Source organism: Suncus etruscus, chromosome 17, assembly GCF_024139225.1.
Source record: "Suncus etruscus isolate mSunEtr1 chromosome 17, mSunEtr1.pri.cur, whole genome shotgun sequence".
NCBI classification, from domain to species: domain Eukaryota; kingdom Metazoa; phylum Chordata; class Mammalia; order Eulipotyphla; family Soricidae; genus Suncus; species Suncus etruscus.
Genome location: NC_064864.1, coordinates 20,746,144 through 20,767,381, shown reverse-complemented (window position 1 = coordinate 20,767,381; position 21,238 = coordinate 20,746,144). Strand labels below are relative to the sequence as shown.

At 48.4% G+C, this 21,238-nt stretch overlaps 2 protein-coding genes across 2 annotated transcripts in view; one reads left to right on the top strand and one right to left on the bottom strand.

The window, feature by feature from the left end:
- Nucleotides 1-10,642, bottom strand: part of TXNRD2 (thioredoxin reductase 2) — a 58,964-nt gene extending 48,322 nt beyond the window's left edge. The window contains exons 1-2 of the mRNA XM_049764640.1: nt 10,546-10,642; nt 5,220-5,288 (exon numbers count right to left, since the gene is read on the bottom strand). The gene's annotated coding sequence lies outside the window, so the exon portion shown is untranslated. The remainder of the gene's footprint in view (nt 1-5,219; nt 5,289-10,545) is intronic.
- GP1BB (glycoprotein Ib platelet subunit beta) overlaps nt 1-18,537 on the top strand; it is a 218,518-nt gene extending 199,981 nt beyond the window's left edge. Inside the window, exon 3 of the transcript XR_007490716.1 lies at nt 18,528-18,537. The gene's annotated coding sequence lies outside the window, so the exon portion shown is untranslated. The remainder of the gene's footprint in view (nt 1-18,527) is intronic.
- The last annotated feature ends 2,701 nt before the right edge of the window (nt 18,538-21,238 follow it).

Here is a 21,238-nt window from a genome sequence, read left to right as displayed (position 1 = left end):
TCCTGGTGTCCCATATGGTCCCCCGTGCCTGCCAGGAGCTATTTCTGAGCAGACAGCCAGGAGTAACCCCTGAGCACTGCTGGGTGTGGCCCAAAAACCAAAAAAAAAAAAAAATAAATAAAAAATAAATAAATAAATAAAACATTCTAGGGCCCAGAGAGATAGCACAGCGGCGTTTGCCTTGCAAGCAGCCGATCCAGGACCAAAGGTGGTTGGTTCGAATCCCGGTGTCCCATACGGTCCCCCGTGCCTGCCAGGAGCTATTTCTGAGCAGACAGCCAGGAGTAACCCCTGAGCAACGCCGGGTGTGACCCAAAAACCAAAATAAATAAATAAATAAAAAATAAAACGTTCTAAATAGCTTTCTCCAAAGCCATACAAATGGCCCATAGATATATAAAAAAAAGTGGGGCTGGAGCAATAGCACAGTGCCTTGCATGCAGCCCACCATGGTTTGATCTCCAGCATTCCATATGTTCCTCTAAGCCTTCCAGGAGTGACTCCTGAGTGCAGAGCCAGAAATAACCCCTGAGTACCACTAGTTGTGGCCCCAAAACAAAACAAAACAAATATATAAATATATATAATAAAATTATAAAATTATATATATGAAAAAATGCTTTGTGTTGCTGATTCGGAAAGCACATGTTAACAAACTGAACTACACTTCCCACCTACTCTGACAACTGTCAGAGACAGAACAGACAACAGCCATTGTCTAAAGCCATTCAAGGCCTTCTGCTGCTGAAGAGAACACAAACTGCTAGAGCCACTTCAGAAAACAGTCTGGGTGTTTCTCCCAAGTGAATGGAGTTCTCATGCCTAGCATTTCCACTTCTCAGTAGAAGGCAAAGAAAATAAAATCCACACAAAAGCTGCACAGTGTCCACAGAAGCCATGTCTACAGCAGGTGTTGAGAATCCATGAATCTATCAACAAGTGGATAACAAAATAGGGGCTAACAATACAACAAAATATTCTTCATAAAGTCATAAAAAAAGATCAAGTACTGACAGATGCTTTACCACAGATAAACACTGAAAGCATCATGACAAGGGGACAAGGTAGCTCAGTGGTAGATGCTTTGTACATGGGAGGCCATCCTGGGTTTGGTCCCTGGCATTACCACCAATAGCAGTAACAAAAATAAAAAATAAAAAAAAGGAATAAACAAAGACCACCAATCTTTATCAAATTTCTAGAATAGACAAATTCAAAAAAAGACTGACGGTGAATTGGGGGCTACTAGGAGCCAAGGAGTGGAAGAAATTGGGGAATCTTTGCATCCCAAGGACTGAAGTGGGGGTGATGGAAACATTCTGCAACTTATTGTGGTTGTACAAGCAGTTATACAAGTGAGGTGAGGTGGTGCTAGAGGTAAGGTGTCTGCCTTGCAAGTGCTAGCCAAGGAAGGACCGCGGTTCGATCCCCCGGCATCCCATATGGTCCCCCCAAGCCAGGGGCAATTTCTGAGCATTTAACCAGGAGTAACCCCTGAGCATCAAACAGTGTGGCCCCAAAACAAAACAAAACAAAGCAGTTATACAAGTGAGACTATAGTATAGATTAGTTAATAAATGAGTCACTTTATTTATTTGGTTTTGGACCCACACCTGCCTGTGCTACACCTCCTGGCTCTACATTCAGAGGTCACTCCTGGCAGGGTTCAGGGAACTATATGGAACACCCCGGATTGACACCAGTTCAGTGGCATGCAAGGTGAAAGCCTTTTCTACTGTACTACTGCTCCAGGCCCTAAATGGATGATTTCTGCAAAGCACTACTTATAACTCAATAAAACTATTATTTAAAAAATGTGAAACACTTAGGAATTATTCTGACAAATGATGTGAAAGACTTGAAAGAAGGGACTGAAAATGATTAAATGCTGCTAAAATAAATGAAAGAATAGGTTTGGGTGTGTGGCTTAGCAGTATAGCAAATGCCTTATGCATGAGGCTCTGGGTTCAGTCCCTGGGAACACAAAAGAGAAAGAAATGGGGAAAGCAAAACAAAACGAAAGCAAAAAAACAACTAAATATACCATATAATTCAGCATTTTCACTTTTCAGCATCTACCCAAAAGTTTGGTTTTTTGTTTTTGTTTTTTGTTTTGTTTTTGGGTCATACCTGGCAGCGCTCAGGGGTTACTCCTGGCTCTAGGCTCAGAAATCGCTCCTGGCAGGCTCGGGGGACCATATGGGATGCCGGGATTCAAATCACCATCCTTCTGCGTCTAAGGCAAACGCCCTACCACTATGCTATCTCTCCCCTACCACTATGCTATCTCTCCGACCCAAAAGACTTTAAAACATTTACCAAATGGGGCATTGGGACATTGGTGGTGGGAATGTTGCACTGGTGAAGGGGGGCTGCTCTTTACATGACTGAAATCATACAACTACAATCATATTTGTAATCACGGTGTTTAAATAAAGATAATTAAAAAAAACATTTACCAAATACACACACACACACACACACACACACACACACACACACACACACACACACAAATGTTCCAAGCAGCACAGTTTATAATGGCTTTCTGGAAACCCACAAATGTGCAGATCTCGGTGAATGAACATACAAAAGATTTTTAAACAAGAATAAAGTCTGGGTGCACATGTCATCCGAGATGGAACTCAAGAATATCGCAGGGGCTGAAGCGGTGGCGCAGCAGTAGGGTGTTTGCCTTGCACGAGCTAACCTAGGACGGATGGCGGTTCAATCCCCTGGAGTCCCATATGGTCCCCCAAGCCAGAAGCGATTTCTGAGTGCATAGCCAGGAGTAACCCTTGAGGGTCACCGAGTGTGGCCCAAAAAATAAATAAATAAATAAATAAATAAATAAATAAATAAGAGCACTGCACTATGTGGAAGTTAAAAAGAATGCACACAGCATGATTCCAAGTAAAAAGACTTCTAGAAGATGCAACCCAGACAGAGAGTGCCAGAGGGTATGGAGCCAGAAGGGATTCTATGTTTGACAAAACTTGAGGACTGGTATCCTCCCTCAATTCCCATGCTGCAGCTCTAACCCTGCAGTACCTGTAGATGTGACCTCACAGGTGGCGTCAGAGGACAGACCCTAAGCCAGTCTGATCAGTGCCTTAAATCAAAACTAAAAACAGATAGAGGGGGCCCGGAGAGATAGCACAGTGGCATTTGCCTTGCAAGCAGCCTATCCAGCACCAAAGGTGGTTGGTTCGAATCCCAGTGTCCCATATGGTCCCCCGTGCCTGCCAAGAGCTATTTCTGAGCAGACGGCCAGGAGTAACCCCTGAGCTTCGCCGGGTGTGGCCCAAAAACCAAAAAAAAAAAAAAAAAAAAACAGATAGAGGGAGACCCTATCTGGGTTTCTAGGGAGGAGCCTCAAGAGAAACAGTCCAGCAGGACCCTCACATGGGACTTCCAGTCCCAGAGCTGTGACAAAATATGACTCTGATGTTTGAGTGTAGGGACCTGTGACAGCACCCTGTATACACACTCATACAGTCCGTGGGGCTGAGATGGGGTTGGCTTCCTGGTGCACTGTGGACCCATCTCAGACCTTAGGACATAATCTGATTAATGTATAGTTTATAGTAAGTCAATTACATGTACATTAAACTAAGAAAATAAACGAGATTGGGGCTGGGGAGATAACTCAAAGCCTAGTACGCATGCTCTGCAAAGTACGAATCCCTGGTTCATTCCCCCAGAACTGTGTCTCCAGTATATTTCTCTTAATACTATCAGGAGTGACAAGTACGGCTAGGTATGGTCCCCAAAACATTTTGGTGATTGAAACCCAACTACAGTTATGTTTGTAATCACAGTGTTTAAATAAAAAACCAGAACCCAAGATCATCTACGGGAGAAACAACAATGTTACAAGTGGCAAAGCCAACAGGAACGCTGCAGGTAGCAAAGAGTCTCTAGAAAGATGATGCCAGCGGGACACAGTGCCCAGAACATTCTGCTAAAATGAGCAGCATGGAGGCAGATGGCTCACAGGATGGCCTCCTTCCTGTGTGGTTCAGAAGGATAAGGAGTTCATGGGGGACCGAAGAGATAGCACAGAAGTAGGGCACTTGCCTTGCACACAGCAAAATAGAGCAGACAGTGGTTCGAATCCCGGCATCCCATATGGTCCCCAAGCCTGCCAGGAGCTATTTCTGAGTGCAAAGCCAGGAGCAACCCCTAGCACGACCAGGTGTGACCCAAAAACCAAAAACCAAAAAAAGAAAAAGGAGTTCATGGCCCTTTGGGGTCCCCAGATCAGCTAGAAGACTTCTCAAGCTCCTGCCTCCCGCTGCAGGAACCCACACTCCCCACACCTCTTGGGACAAAGCTCTAGACAGTGAACTTCCTTTACATCATATGTGGTTCTAGAACCCAGCATCGGCTGTCAAAGAGCCAGCCCTGCTCTGTCCTTGGTCTCCTCCTCACCCCTTGCCCACATCTGCCTGCTTCCAGGGTACAGGGCCCCACTGAAGACACACCATCTGTTTGCCACCAGACTGGCAACAAAATATGAAACGTGACACTAAGAATCTCTGGATCCCACTGGGTCCAGCTCCTTCATGCAACACAGCTAAACCGAGCAGCACCTGTAGGTAGCCACAAGAGGGAGACACAGCTGGCAAACTAAATGGGGGTCTTTGCAGAACAGTGTCAGCATGAGGAGCAAATGGGACCAGTGGTGGAAAGGAGACAGGTTACCAGACAAGCTGCAGGAATGGGGTGATTCTAAACAGCTCCTCAGCAGCGGAGACCAGGGAGATGCAGGAGCCGCAGGGATCCCTGAAGTGGCAAAGCGCTAGTAGACAGGCAGGGCAGGCTGCCATGGCAAGACATCAGGCTAGACAGACTCCAGGGTCAGATGCAGAATAGCAAGGAGGCTATGAGCAGCACCGGCAATGTTGGATAGGTGGGCAGGGCATGGAGGCTTGGGGGCCTGGAGGTGCAGCCCAGGATAAAGGGGTGTCACAGAGCCCTCCCTGGGCTAATAGGTGCTGTAGAAACATCTGGAGCACCGCAGGCAGTGGGTACTTTGATTGGACTGCTGGGGTGGCCCTGGAAGGCTAATGAGGTGTTGCAGAACTGTGGCTCCTCTTCCAGACCACTCAGGGGGCACAAACACCCACTCACCAGAGCAGCACGGCCCTCTCTGTGCCCGCCTCCCAAAGACTGCACAACTGCCATGCCAGAGGGTCACAGACATGAACACATACCTTCCTTTGCGCAGGCGAGGCCACCAGACCCTCCTCCAATCACCAGGAGATCAAAGTCCTGCTTTCCTGCTGGGGTGAGAGGTGAGAGTGAGCTAAAAGACATAACAGGAGTAAGACCCTTGCACACAGATAACCCAGGTTCACTCCTGGCACCACGTATAAGCTGATCCCCAGCAGGAGTGATCTCTGAGTACTACCAAGCCGTACCTACCTCCCAGGCCCCCAACTTAGGAGGTGAGAAGTGAAAAAGGAAGGGGCAAGCACAAGTCTGGGGCACAGATGAGCAAAGATCTCATCACTATGGAAAGCAAGCTGCTCTGTGACCGACCGACTCTGCTGGGCCAGAGAGCTCAATGCTGGGACAGGCCGAGACATAGGCATCATCGGTACATGTTTAAGAGACTGAGCAACATCAAGGGGAGGCTGGGTTAGCAGGGAACAGCTTCTGCGAAATCCACCATAGCAAGGAGGTCATGGAAATTTGGCTTCAGGCCCAGGTGATGGCACTTTCCAGAGTACCAGGGTCTTGGGGGCAGGGACGGAGAGAGAGTAGAGAGAGGAGAGAGAAATAACAGTCACCTGATTCCTCCCTGGAAGCCTCCCACACATACCCCAGCCCCAGCAACTGGAAGGTTTTATCTGTCTCTCATCTGCCAAGTCCCACATGAAAGGTAGACAAGAGACAGGGAGAGAGGGGGACAGTAAAAAGGGAGTGGAGAGGCAGGTTCGGAGCACCTCATGAGAGCTCTGATCTAGGGCCCTTCAGGGCCACTGAGGCTGGCACCAACTGCTCCCAGCAGAGGAAGGCAAACAGGTTTGAAACGACCACAACATAAAGAGCTGCCTCTGCTTCTTAAAATCCCCAGGCCTCCTCATCAAAGCAAGATTGCCCTGAGGCAGCACCAGTATGTGGGCACATCCGTTCAAGGATGCATGACGCATGCATCTTTGCCTCATCTCCCACAGGCAAGGCTGTGGAGAATAGGCCAGGAGTCTAGGGCATCTCTTAGGGTCCCAGATGTGTAGGCACCCCAGGGCCCTGAACCCATCCATGTGCCTGCAGGGAACAGGGTTCCAGAGCATACCTAACTTTTAGGGGGGCTCAGCCCACCAGATGTATCCTCAGATTTTCCTGGTGGGGAGAACTAAATTAACCCCCATGAGGTTCCTCAAAAGGCCCTCGGTAGACGCCTTTTTCCCCTGCATGGATGGTTAAGATGAGAAATTTCCAAAGAGATGCTTGGCATTACTTTTTTTTTTTTTTTTTTTTTTTTGGTTTTTCAGACCACACCCGTTTGATGCTCAGGGGTTACTCCTGGCTAAACGCTCAGAAATTGCCCCTGGTTTGGGGGGACCATATGGGACACCAGGGGATCGAACCAAGGTCATGATCTTTCCTTGGCTAGGGCTTGCAAGGCAGACACCTTACCTCTAGCGCCACCTCGCCGGCCTCGGCATTACATTTTCAATCAGTATTTGACTATCTCTCCTTTGTAAATATCAGGCAAAATTATGGCCTCTATCAAATAATTTGGCTCAGAAATTCCAGCACCAAGTTTATTTGAAATCCCTTTTCTGGATAATAGCCAGCCCTAAAAGCAAAGACAATACTTTTTCTCTCTTTTTCAAATATGTCCTTGCAGCTGCATTTTCTGGTAATCAAGGGCATAACCAGAATGCAGAGCCTGGCTATTGACTATTGACCCTCCTTTAGAAATAAGGAAACTCATTTTTGGGGGATTTGGCTCCTCCCTTTACTTAACCTCTAAAACAACAGAGTCCAGTCCAGTAAAGATCAAGTTCCTAGATATTTTCTACTCCTTCCTAATCCTAATTTTGCGTTTAAAGTAAACTTGCAAAGAGTTGCCTTGAGTTGTATGTAACCTTTTCCTTTGTAACCTAGAATTTTTACAGTCACACCCATCGCTTTATGTATGGCTAATTTTACCCCTATAAATTCCCCTGCTTAAAAAATTAAACTTGCCGCACTCCTGCCAGAAAACCGTGTTGACCCCACATTCTCTGTGTGTGGTTTCATTATTTTATATTTCATATTTTGCCTTCCATGCAGCCCACTCTCCCTAAAGTGGATTCACCGAAATCTCACTGATGGCTATAGGACAGAAGCCGCCCACAGCAACAGGGGAACCGGCAAAGAGAAGGCAGAGCCAATTACGGTGCCCACAGAGCTACTCACCCACCACATAGCTCCAGCCCTTGTTCAAGGGCAATTTTGTCATGCATGTATATGCATATGTGGAGGTTCATGCCACACATCAGCCAAAGTGGACCCAGTCCCAAAGGCAATGCAGGAGGCCCAAGAGAAGGTTCAACTGGTAAGGTCCTTGCCTTGTATGTGCCAAATTGGCTTCAATCCCCTACATCCCATATGGTCCCCTGAGCCTGCCAGGAGTGATCCCTGAGCAGAGAGCCAGGAGTAAGCCCTGAACATCACCTGGTGTGGAAAAAAACACACAAACAAACATGAGGATTCAGAAGAGGATTCGACTGATGTTATCATTCATCTGACAGCCCTGTCTGGATGATCCCAGGAGCCAAGAACTGCCTGACTACTAGAGAGAGCAAAACTGCCTCATCCCCAAGATGAGAGGACCACAGAGGGGTCTCTCTTCCCCAGCTGTCCCATGTGGGAGTGACACAAGGCTCTGCCCAAGAACATCCTACCTTCCATTGCAGGCTTGTCCTTCAGTGGCCTCACTGGGTGTCCTGCCTTGCAGCCTCACACTGTCCCCAGGGCCACCTATTGGGGCACGGCACATTGAGGGGCTGAATCTGTGACCATGGCCTTATCTTTGACCGTTTACTCTCCCAAGTGTACACCCAGGAGTGCTTTTGACTGATAAAGCATTGAAGAGCCTGCTGACCTCTATTGACCTTGTGTCAGTAGAGGAAATTTGTTCCCTGGAGGTGGGGGTCTCCCAGGTGCTCAGAGGCCACCAAGAACAATGCTGATGCTCCAGGATCCTGCAGTGCCTAAGACTGACCTGGAGTCCCATGTAATGATGGACCCTAACCTGACCTACCTCCTTGGTCCCAGATTTGCCTTTTTTGAGGGAGGGCTACTCAGGGCTTATTTCTGGCACTCAAGAATCATTCCTGGTATACTATCAATCAATCAATCCCACTGTACTATACTCTTTTTAATATTGGGATCATATCTACCGTGGTGCTTAGGGGACCATATGAGGTGCTTGGGATTAAACCAGGGTCTGCTGTGTGCAAAGCAAGCACCCTACCCACTGTACTGCCCTAAATTTGCCTTTATTTTTTATTTTGCTTTTAGTTTTTGGGTCACACCTGACAGTGCTCAGGGGCTACTCCTGGCTCTGCACTCAGAAATCACTCCTGGCAGGCATGGGGGACCATATGGGATGCTAAGATTCAAACGACCATCCATCCTGGATGGCTGCATGCAAGGCACATGCCCTGCCACTGTGCTATCTTTCTGGCCCCTAAATTTGCCTTTTATATCTTATTTATTTATTTATTTATTTATTTATTGGTTTTTGGGTCACATTCGGCAGCGCTCAGGGGCTACTCCTGGCTCTACACTCAGAAATCGCTTCTGGCAGGCTCAGGGGACCATATGGGATGCCAGGATTCAAACCACTGACCTTCTGCGTGCAAGTCAAACGCCCTACCTCCATGCTATCTCTCAGGCTCATTAATTTGCCTTTAAATGCATGGAGGAGGAGCCCAGGGAGACAGCTCATATGATAGAATACATACCTGGATACTCAAGACTATGAGTTAGATCCCTGATATTACAGGACACCCCAAATAATGCTGGATATGGTCCTAGGCACCTCCTAAGTACCAGTCGAGAGGAGCTGCACCATGGGCAAGTATGGCCAGGAGCAGCTAACTCCTGGCTCTGCTGGCAATGGGCCCTACAAATAAATGTGTAGGATTCACAGAGGCTGGAATGACAGGAGACTCAAATTGGCCCTGAGTCGAAGTGGGCAGTGTCCCCAGGCCCTCTCATTACCAGCTTCACATGGGGATTTTCCCTCAAAACCCACCTGAGTCCTGAAGACCCTAGAGGCATCTGAACTCCGGAGGGCAGGCCTCTTGGAACGGGGCAGGGGATTCTGCCATGGTCCCAGCACACAGAAGTTCCTGGTAGTGGAGACTCATATTCCCACCTGGCGGGCTGAGGTCTCCACTGTTCATGATGATGTGTTTAATCATCATGAGTGTCCCATTGGACACAAACTATGAGGTCGGGGAAACCTGAAAATAGCCGTGCATTCCCCCTTCCATACTGGTAGTGGTTATCACCAGCCAACAAGGCCATCCAAAACCTCAGCACCCCAAGGCTATGACTCAATCAGCCCTGCCACAGCCTCCCAGGCAGCCTTCACCTAGGTCAGCTCAAGGTTTGGGGGCTGATCAATGTAGGTCATTGATCGGGAGTGTATAGTCTCTGTGTAGGCATTAGCCATGCACCAAGACCAGTTCTTTTATTTATTTATTTTGGTTTTGGGGCCACACCCAGTGACCCTCAGAGGTTACTCCTGGCTATGTGATCAGAAATTGCTCCTAGCTTTAAGGACCATATAGGACACTGGGGATCCAACCAAGGTCTGTCCTAGGTCAGCATGTGCAAGGCAAACGCCCTACTATTTGTGCCACTGCTCTGGCCCTCAGTTCCTTTTGTTTTTGGGAGGGGGGCAGTTCTAAACCACACAGACCAACCCGCACAGACCTGTCCGGATCCCTCTGAACCCAGAGCCTAGTTAGTGCCTGAGATCAGCTCAGTTACTCATGATTCAGTCAGTGTCTCTTGCAGCGTCCAGCAGAAGTCTTGAAGAGTGTCCCCAACCGCAGCACTCACCCCCACCCAGGAGAAGCCTTGTAGAGTCTCCTTCACCCCAACATCCACCCATCTACCCACCCAGGAGAAGCCTTGTGTCTCCCACACCCCAACACACGCCCACCCACTGTCTTCCTGGCACCCATCCAGGAATTCCTGCATCAGCATAGAAACACCTGCTGCAATGGCCGCTAGGATCCTGGGCAAGACCGTTACCTTCTGGGGGAGGAGGGTACCCCAAAAGCTCAAGGGGAAAAAGAGTTTGCTGTAAGCAAGCACAGGTCCCACTCCCCAACAGGTCCCACTTCCCAAGAGAATGCCTCTGGCGCGGTCTCCCCAAGTGCGAAGGCGATGACCCCCGACCCCTGACCCCTGACCCCGGGGACGGACACGCGCCGCCTCGCCAGGGAACCCGGGGCCATCGCGGCCAGCTCCCCCCACGGCCCACCCCGAGCCTCGGCTCTCCGGGGACCCCGAGCCCCGCCCTACCTGCCGCGGCCCTCGCCGCCCCCCGCACGCCGGCGCCCAGCGCCCGCAGCCGCAGCCGGGCCCCGAAGCAGCCGCGCGGCGCCCACAGAGCGGCGCCCAGGGCGGCCATCGCGAGGGGCCTTCGGGCGGGGCGGGCCGGCCGGGTCGGGGCTGCCCGCCGCACTGCCTGCCGCCTGCCCGCCCGCCTGCCCGCTGCCTCTGCCTGCGCCGCCCGGGCCCAGCGGTGGTGAGTCGCCGGCCGGCCGCGGGCTGGGCCGGGCCGGGAGGGAGCCGGCGTGCAACGTGCGGGGAATGAGCGTTGAGCCGCCCCACTGGGCTTGGTGGGGGACACGGGGTGGGGTGTGTGTGTGTGTGTGTTTGTAATTGTGTGTGTGTGTGTCTGTGTGTGTGTACAGAAATCCCTCTTGGTACTGGGGAGTTTGTGTGTGTGTGTTTGTGTTTGTGTGTGTGTACAGAGTTCTCTCCTAGTACTGAGGAAGGTGTGTGTGTGTGTGTGTGTGTGTGTCTGTGTGTGTGTGTGTGTGTGTGCAGAATGCCAATGGGACCCAGGTCTGAGTTTAGCTTACCCTGTGTGTCTCCAGATGTGTGTGTGTGTGTGTGCAGAATGCCAATGGGACCCTGTGTGTCTCCAGATGTGTGTGTGTGTGTGTGTGTGTGTGTGTGTGTGTGTGTGCACAATGCCAATGGGACCCAGGTCTGAGTTTAGCTTACCCTGTGTGTCTCTAGATCTGGGGCACAGGATCGTTGAGCCCCAGGCTCAGTAGGGGGACACGGGGTGGGGTGTGTGTGTGTGTGTGTGTGTGTGAACAGAAATCCCTCTTGGTACTGGGGAGGATTTGTGTGTGTCTGTGTGTGTTCAGAAATCACACCTGGTACTAAGGAGGGTGTGTGTGTGTGTCTGTTTGTGTTTGTGTGTGTGTGTACAGAGTTCTCTCCTGGTACTGGGGAAGGGGTGTGTGTGTGTGTGTGTGTGCGCGCGCGCGCGCAGAATGCCAATGGGACCCAGGTCTGAGTTTAGCTTACCCTGTGTGTCTTCAGATCTGGTGCACAGGATTGTTGAGCCCCAGGCTCAGTGGGGGAATATGGGGTGGTGTGTGTGTGTGTGTGTGTGTGTGTGTGTGTGTGTGTGTGTGTGTGTGTGTGCAAAATACCAACGGGATTTAGGTCTGAGTTTAGCTGACTCAGTGTGTCTCCAGATCTGGGGTACAGGGTGTGTTCTAAATTGGGGAACCTGTGGCAGGTACCCTCCCAGGAGCTCGGGAGCTCGGGAGGGGGGAATTGATTGACCCGATGAGGGTACAGCCAGACTGGAGTTGGGGCGAAGTTGTGGGATGACCCGGAGATGGATGGACAGACACGAGGGATCCGTATATGGGTCGACAGCAGGGTGGAGGTCAGTTTCTGGCCTGAATCGGACCGGCCGGAAGATGCCACAGACTTTTCTGTCTTGGATCAGAGACTGGCTGGATAGGAATGGGAGAGTTCCTGGAGAGCTCCGGGAATCGGGAATCACTTCCATGGGGGTCCCCTTAGGCTGGAGAGGGGACTCGGTGAGCTATTGGACAGGCTCTGCTTGTAAGAACCCCGGGTCAGTCCCTGGCACCATGTGATCCCCCCCCCCCCCAACATCGCCAGGAGCGGAAAAATGAGCTGCCGGTTTGCTGGGAATATTGCAGGGGTGTGGTTCCCCAGTAAAGGTTCTCTCCCCTTTCTGGAGAACGGTTGAAAAGACTTCCACAAATAAAAGAAGGAAAACAAAACAGAACAAAATAAACCTCTGGCATCACCCAGAATCCCAACAAAAAAACTCTCTGGAAAGTGTAAAGAGGTCCCAGAATGTGTAAAGTTCATAATTCATTTGCACATTAAAACCCCCCAAGGTGAGAACCATAAACTTCCCAGGGACCGTTTTCCCAACCCCTGCATGTCACCTTTCCACCAATCAGAACTTATGTCCAACCCCTGCGTGTCACCTTTCCACCAATCAGAACTTACAGCTGGAAAGTTCATTTGCATAAATGCACCTACTTGGGGACTCAGCCTTTCCCGGTACAAACGCTCCTTTTGCTCTGGGCTGCTCTGCAGAAGATTCAAGAAGTGGTGAGTTGTGAGCTTCAAGCTGTAGCTGCTTTATAACTTGCCCAGTCTCTGCCAATAGGTCAACAGGCTGGAACACCCAAACCCTGCAAGGCTGGGATCAAGGTGATGTGGTTTTATATCTATTTAAGAATCAAGAGACCGGGGAAGTTTTGTAGCCTGACCAGCTAGCCGACTAATTTTCTGTTTTTTAAAGGGACTCTGTCCTTTTTTGGTTTGGTTGTTTTGTTTTGTTTTCTTTTGTTTTGTTTTGTTTTGTTTTGTTTTGGGGGAGCCACATCCAGCGGTACTCTGGGCTTATTTGACTCTGTTGCTCAGGGATCACTCCTGACAGGTTCAGGAACCCTGTTATGGGGTGCCAAGAATCAAGTCCCCGTCAACTGTTTTGCAAGGCAAGCTTCCTATCCTGAAGCTGTAGTGTAGCTCCAGCACTCTTTTATGTCCTTTTGCCCCAGACTTGGGTCTCTAAGAGGCTCTGCAGGAGCCAGTGAGAGGGGCGTATCACGTGTTACTTCAGATGAGCTTCAAGTAAGGGCAGATTTTATTTTAGCTATTGTTAGGAGCTGAAGTCTGTTCTGGTTTGCTCAAAGGGCTTGCGTGGTACAAAGGGAGGAGGGAATAAAGAGTGGGAACAGCAGAGAGCTGGAGAGAGTCTCGGAGGAGCAAAATTTTGCAAAAAGGAGACCTGGGAATTTGGCCCTGTGATGTCCTTCTGGGTTTGTTCATTGGCACTTGTGGGGGCTGGGCCTATCCCCTGGATCTTAGCAGGGATGTGGGCACCTAGCCATGGGTGTTGGCTGAATGGTGTTGGCTGAATAGTTCAGTCTTCTGGTTGTTTAATATGTTTTGGTTACTTGGGTAACAGGGTCACAGTAGTGTTCCTGGCAAGATTTTTGGTGTTCAATTTAATTGCACTGCCACCACCACCAGCAAAGTATCCTTTGCCCTCCACCTCTGTACTGGGTCACCTCTGGTCCACCTCATTTTTTTTGGCCACATCGGCAGCACTTGGGTTACTCCTGGTTCTAGGCTCAGAAGTTATTCCTGGCAGGCTTGGGGGACTACATGGGATGCCAGGGATCGAACTGGGGTCCATTGTGTGCAAGGCTAATAATGCCCTGCCTGCTGTGCTATTGCTCTGACCCTCCACCTCTTTCTTCCCCATCCCCTAACGCCCACTTCATCTCTGGAATCTCAGTTTTAGTATGAAAGGGTTTATGTGCATTTGATACTGTCTATTCCCTTCCTTGCTTTATATACCACATACAAATGGGCTCACCTAATTTTTGTCCCACTCCATAAGCTTTACTTTGCTTGACACCCTTTAGTTCCCTCCTAGGATGCAAGGCTGCAAGTTTAAGGAAGATTTAATTTATATAAGCACTTCTCTCTAAACAGATTAGGATGAGACTCCATTAAGGATGTTTATAAGCCAATTTGGTTCTATCTTCTGGAAGTAGGGAAATATATTACGATAGTTTACATATCATACTTTATTATATATTTTATTTTTATCAACTTTCCTATGCAAATAGAGATCTTAGGGCTTTCATTTCAACATTTTAGCTGTGTGTCATCCCTGAGTGCGGTGACATAAAGCTCATATAAGCTTATATAAGATTTGGACCTGGGACCTGGAGTGATAGCACAGCGATAGGGCACTTGCCTTGCACGCAGCTGACCCAGGATGGACCTGGGTTCCATTCCCAGTATCCCATATGGCCTCCTGAGCCTGCCAGGAGCAATTTCTGAGCACAGAACAAGGAGTAACCCCTGAGCACAGTCAGGTGTGGTCCAAAAAAAAAAAAAATGAGCAGGAATGAGCTAAAGTTTTCTCTCGTTTGAGGAGGCAGTCTTTAAGATTTTCATCTATTCGCACCCCACATTACCTTAGGGAGATGTGAGCTAAATGCTTCAGCTTATTTAATTCTCCCTTTTCCTGGCTTCAGGTCATTGCGTCAAGGCCTTGAAAGCACCCAGTGGTGGTGGTGGGGAACCCCAATGTGACAGAGAGGGGAGGGAGGAAAAAGAGAAGGGTGGGGGGGCACTGACATAGGGAATGGTTGACAGGATGCTAGAGAGTTGGAGGTACAGTTGTGGTGAGCACAAAAGGTCAGGGCAGAGTCACATTGAGTCCGTCTTCTATTCCTCGTTGAAGCCATAGAAACACTAAGCCCTTCTCAGTAAAATTGAAACCCAAACAGGAGGGGACAGGATTAGCACTGTGGGGAGAGTCAGCAAAGCTACAGGAAGCTGGTGACAGTTGATGAAAAACTCCCAAGGAAGGAGCCGGATCAACTGGAATAAGAACTGCTAAAGAGGTGGGTAGAGTGGGGAGAGAAAGGAAACTTGGGGTAATTGGTAGAGGGAAACTGACACTGGTAATGGGTTTGGAGTTAGAATATTGAATGCCCAAATAGTTATCAACAGCTTTGTAACTCCCAGGGTTTTTTTGGTGTTTTTGGGTCACACCTGCTGGCATTCAGGGGTTACTCCTCAGCTCAGAAATGGCTCCTGGCAGGCACAGGGAACCATATGAGATGCTAGGAATCGAACCATCATCTGTTCTGGATAGGCTGCATGCAAGGCAAACGTCCTACAGCTGTGCTATCTCTCCAGCTCCCAAAATAATATTTTTTTTTAAATAAGGTTTTTGGGACTGGAACAATAGCACAGCAGTAAGGCATTTGCCTTGCATGCAGCTGACCCAGGACAGACCTGGGTTCAATCCTCAGTATCCCATATTGTCCCCCAAGCCTACCAGGAGAGATTTCTGAGCAGAGAGCCAGGAGGAACCCCTGAGCATCGCCAGATGTGGCCCAAAAAGCCAAAAAAATAAGTTCTTGATGGGCTAGAGTAATAGTACAGTAGGCAGGGCACTTGTCTTGCAGGTGGCTCACCCATATTCAATCCTGGTACCCATATGATCCCCTGAGCAATGCCATGAATGATCCCTGAGTGTAGAGCCAGGAGTAAACCCTGAGCACCATCTGGTAGAGTCCAAAAACAAAGCAAAACAACAACAACAACAAAAAAAATGAAAGATTGTAAAATAAATAAAGGTCGGGGTGGAGAGATAGCTTGGAGGTAAGGCATTTGTCTTTTTGCAGAAGGACGGTGATTCAAATCCCAGCATCCCATATGGTCCCTTGTGCCTGCCAGGGGCGATTTCTGAGCATAGAGCCAGGCATAACCCCTGAGCACTGCCGGGTGTGACCCAAAAACCAAAATAAATAAATAAAGGTCTTGAGGCCAGAAAAATAGTACAGCAGGGAAGAAGGTGCTTACCTTGCATGTAGCTTATATAGGTTCAACCCCTAGGACCTCATATGTCCCTTCCTGAGCCCTCCAGAAGGAATTCCCTGAGCACTGCTCTGTGTAGCCCTAAAACTGAGAACACCTTAGTTTGGGTTATCAGGAAAAAATGTTTTTATGGCATGCAATGGCAATAAATAAACACTTAGAAGGAAGAAAATTTATTTGAACAGAAAAGAAGGGCAGGGAGGCCCTCTCAGGAGCAGGAAGGACTTCAAGATTAGGAAAAACCTTCCAGTAGAAGCCTGACCTCTCTCCCAGCTTTAGAAAGTTTGCTCAGTCAAAATGTGTCCCCACCCTAGGGCACAAGGAGACACAACAGAAGAGAGGAACGAAGCCTCTGCCACTCTTAGGTCACGTTCAGTCCCTGGGCAGGGCTGGAAATGGACAGCTGCTGGGCATGGCTTGCAGAGACTCCGCTGGCCAGAGCCTTCCTGCTTCCTGGGTTTAAGGGCAGATGGCCAGCGCCCATCCTCTCAGGATGCCATGTCCAGCCCACCTGCTTCTGTTCCACAGTTCTCTGCCCTCCATGCAGTGCTCTGAACACTTAGGGAGGGACTTTTTGCTGTCCTTTAAGCACTGGTATCCTGTTTTTTAAAGGGCTTCCTGGAGTGCAGGTGAGACCACAGTGTCCGCTGCACTTTGCTGCCAGCTGAAGAGACAATAGCAGCTTCAGAACTTGACAACATGGCTGCAAAGTTCCTAGTGTCCTTTTGTGCACATTTTTACGATTTGTTTGCTTGCTTTTAGATTTTTGGGCCACACCTAGAAGTGTTCAGGGGATCATATATGGTGCCAGGGATCAAAGCCAGGTCAGCAGAATGCAACACAAGTGCCTTCACCCCTGGACCATCTTTCCCACCCCTCTTTTATGGATATTTTTTTCTTTATGGATATTAAAATGAGTCTAGGAACATATTGTCAAGTTAGTCCGTCTTTTTTTTTTTTTTTTGGCTTTTGGGTCACACCTGGCGGCTCTCCGGTGGCTCCTGGCTCTGTGCTCAAAAGTCACTCCTGGCAGGCTCAGGCCACCATATGAGATACCGGGGATCCTACTAGTGTTCCTCCAGGGTTGGCCATGTGCAAGGCAAATGCCCTACCGATGTGCTATTGCTCCGTCTCAAGTTAGTCCATTTTTTGAAAGATTGTTGCCTCTTCCTTACTGTGGTTGGTTGTGTTGCGCTAATTGGTGGGGGCACATATAGTTGTGGTCCCCTCTAGGAGCCCTACCTCAGGTTTGTGGTGTCTTTTCTCTAAGATATGGTGCTCCTGGGGCCATTCCACGATAGTTGCAGAGCTGTACATGTGCTCAACAAGGATTGTACCTTTTTATTCCCTCTGGGCTCCCAAATGGTGCTCAAGGGGTCCAGGGCCACTCTCGGCAATACTCAACCAACCTGGCTGAGCCAGCTGTTGCTTAGCACTCGAGGATGCAGACTTTTGATGGTCTGCTGAGGACCACCAGGGCTATTTTGGCTGTGCCTGGAGGCATGGACAGGATTGGACTGCAGGTTGTATTTGAGTTAAAACTGGTGGTCTTAGGTAAAAAGATAGCTCAACAGGCTGGAGCATGTGATTTTCATGTTAGAGACCCCGGTTTGATTTATAATACTGCATGGCCCACCCCAAACTTGCCTAATATGAACTATTGAAACATGAGTTATCTCCCTGGGTCCTGCATTTGTAGCATTTGTGGGGACTCCTGGTTGTAATGTTGTAATGTCTTTTTCGTTTTCATGTACAAACACACCTGGCTTTAGTGTGGCCAGGAAAACAGATAACATAATTGGCCATGTTGCCAGGAGGACATGACATGCAGTGCCAGGAATCAAACTCACAGCTTTATTCTTACAGAGCAAGCACGTTAATCACAGAACCATTGCTGGCTCCTTAAGGACTTGACACATCTGCTGATGTTTATTTACAGTGCATGCGTGAAAACATTGCCATTTCCACAAAGCCAGAGAAATAGATAGTACATTGGTACAAGGGCACTGCCTTGCATGTGACCTTTCGGGTTTAATCACCATCATTGCATATGGTCCCCCTAGTCCACCAAGAGTGATCCCCGAATGCAGAGCCAGGAGTGAGCACCAATGGGTATGGCCCAATAAAAGAAAGAAAAACTTCCATTTCCTTTGAATGAAGATGAATGCATGTCAATGTGAAAATAATACGATGAGCTACCAAACAAGACCAAGGATCTCTTCTGTTTTGTTTTGTTTTGTTTTTGTTTTTCGGCCACACCCGGTGACTCTCAGAGGTTACTCCTGGCTATGCACTCAGAAATTACTCCTGGCTTGGGGGACCATATGGGACGCTAGGGAATCGAACCGAGGTCCGTCCTAGGCTAGCATGTGCAAGGCAGATACCTTATGCCCTGCACCACCGCTCCGGCCCCAGGATCTTTTTTGAATAGTGATTTGGGGCCTTTGATTTAGGCTACAAGAGGTAGAATTGCTGAGGGTGTGGAAGTTAATCCTAGCAGGGTTAGTTGGGTTTTTTTTGTTTGGTTTGGTCTTGTCCTATATTAAGTATTACCCTAACAGAAGCACAGCCCCAGCCATAAAAGGAGTCCACCCCTTTAAGAAACACTTTAATTATTATTGGCTGGCTGGGGATATAAAAGTCCCCCCAGTGATGATGGGGGTGGAAAGTAAGATGTTGGAGAGTATATAGTAGCTGGAAGAGGCAGTTGAAGCAGCAATTTGAATTAACTTTTTCTACTCCTGGCTACAGCTTTTCTCCTTGATTTTGACAGACCTTTAGTTGTATCATTTTGGAGTATTTATCCTTTACATTATATACCTGTTTCTTTTACCTGGCCCTCAATCTGACCTTACATTGTTCCCAAACCCAGCTCTCTCTCTCCTTTCTCCCTCTTTCGGCTAGGGGTTTGTCATAGGCCCCTAGACTCCTCTATTAAAAAGGCTTGAAGTAGGGGCCAGAGCAGACCTCGGTTCGATCCCCTGACATCCCAAGCCAGGAATGATTTCTGAGCACAGGAGTAACCCCTGAGCATCGCTGGGTGTGGCCCCAAAACAAAACAAAAAAACAAACAAAAGTAAAAGGTTTGAAGTATTTTGCCAGAGTCTGGCCTTCAAGGCCCCCATGACCTCAGTGGCAGCATAGGCTTACCTCCAGCAGGTTGACTCTCTGCCAGGTGGCTCACCGAAAAGTTAGGACAGTTGACAAACCGAACAGTTTGACATTGTCTGACTATTATAATTGATTTTGCAGTATGTTTAGGCAGTGACACCATCTGATCCTAGATAAAATCAATTTGGTCTCTTGGATTTAAAAAAATTTAGATCTGAAAGCATTAATGACCTATTCAATTCTAGTAAGGATATGCTGGAATATATGTCTCCAGTTTATGTTGAAGAAAATAACTGATAACTAATAATAAATGATAACTGATTTAATGAGAAGCATCACTTCTTCAGCCCCTCTCGAGCCCACTCCACTGGTAAAGGAGACCAAATAAAAGTTTATAGCTGGGCCCGGAGAGATTAGCACAGCGGTGTTTGCCTTGCAAGCAGCCGATCCAGGACCAAAGGTGGTTGGTTCGAATCCCGGTGTCCCATATGGTCCCCCCGTGCCTGCCAGGAGCTATTTCTGAGCAGACAGCCAGGAGTAACCCCTGAGCACAGCCGGGTGTGGCCCAAAAACCAAAAAAAAAAAAAAAAAAAAAAAAAAAGTTTATAGCTGGGGCCAGAGAGATAGCATGGAGGTAGGATGTTTGCCATATATGCTAAAGGATGGTGGTTCAAATCCTGGCATCCTATATGGTCCCTCGAGCCTGCCAGGGGCGATTTCTTAGGATAGAACCAGGAGTGGCCCCTGAGCACTGATGGGTGTGACCCCAAAACAAAAAGAAATAATTTTATAGCTAATGCCACTCTTACACGACCTATTCCCAAACTCAAGATAAAGATACTCATCTACGGGGCCGGAGAGATAGCATGGAGGTAAAGCGTTTGCCTTTCATGCAGGAGGTCATCGGTTCGAATCCCGGCATCCCATATGGTCCCCCGTGCCTGCCAGGAGCAATTTCTGAGCCTGGAGCCAGGAATAATCCCTGAGCACTGCCGGGTGTGACCCAAAAACCACAAAAAAAAAAAAAAAAAAGATACTCATCTAGTAGCTGGAGAGATAGCATGGAGGTAAGGTGTTTGCCTTGCAAACAGAATATTGGTCGTTCAAATCCCGGCATCCCATATGGTCCCCTGAGACTGCCAGGAGCAATTTCTGAGCATAGAGCCAGGAGTAACCCCTGAGCACTGCCGGGTGTGACCCAAAAACAAAAACAAACAAACAAAAAGAAGATACTCATCTAGTGCCTGTAGAAACACCAGAACAAGGAAAAGGAATTTTCCAGTAGCCAAATAAGACCCGCATCTCCCAAATTTTAATAAACCCATAGTGCCACGAAAGATGAACCTATGACTACCTGCTCAGAGTTAGAATCAGAAAACACAACTCTGTTAAGATCAAAACTAAAGACCACCGGACCCTGTGAACTGCTTACATATCAAGGACTAAAAAAAAGCTCCATAACTAGCTTCAAAAAAGCCTAGGGGGTGGGGAAAGCTGGAGAGATAGCATGGAGGTAAGGCGTTTGCCTTGCATGCAGAAGGGCGGTGGCTCGAATCCCAGCATCCCATATGGTCCCCTGAGCCTGCCAGGAGTGATTTCTGAGTATAGAGCCAGGAGTAACCCCTGAGCACTGCCCAGTGTGACACCCCCCCCCCAAAATAAAAAGCCTTTGTGGCATCTGGACCAACACCCCATACTGCACTGAATACTATCAGACTGGAGCAAAAATGCACTTGCAGACAGGACTTTCAGACCATGGCCAAAGTTTGCCTGAGCCCATTCTAATACCTGCAATGGTGTATGTGGCTTAGTGATGAGACAAAAGCTAAATTGTACAACCTGGGAAAATTAGGTAGGAGGCTGTTTGGAATCAAAAGCATCCTTAATATGTTGTTAGGAGGAGAAGATGAAAAATCCAAAAAAATAGTCTGCCATACCTAACATAATCCTGAATTCTGTTAGGGATATTGCCCTATGTGCATGGGAAAAAAATAGATGTGGACTCTGAGTTTAAATGTAGTTTTGCAAAGATCTTTTAGGGTGTCTCAGAGACATTTGCCCAATTCATTGGCAAGCTGTCTGAGGCAGTACAGAGGCAAGTTAAGGGAAAAGAGGCCCAACATCATTTGATAAAGCAACTCGCACTTGAAAATGCGAATGAGAACTGTCAAACTATATTAAA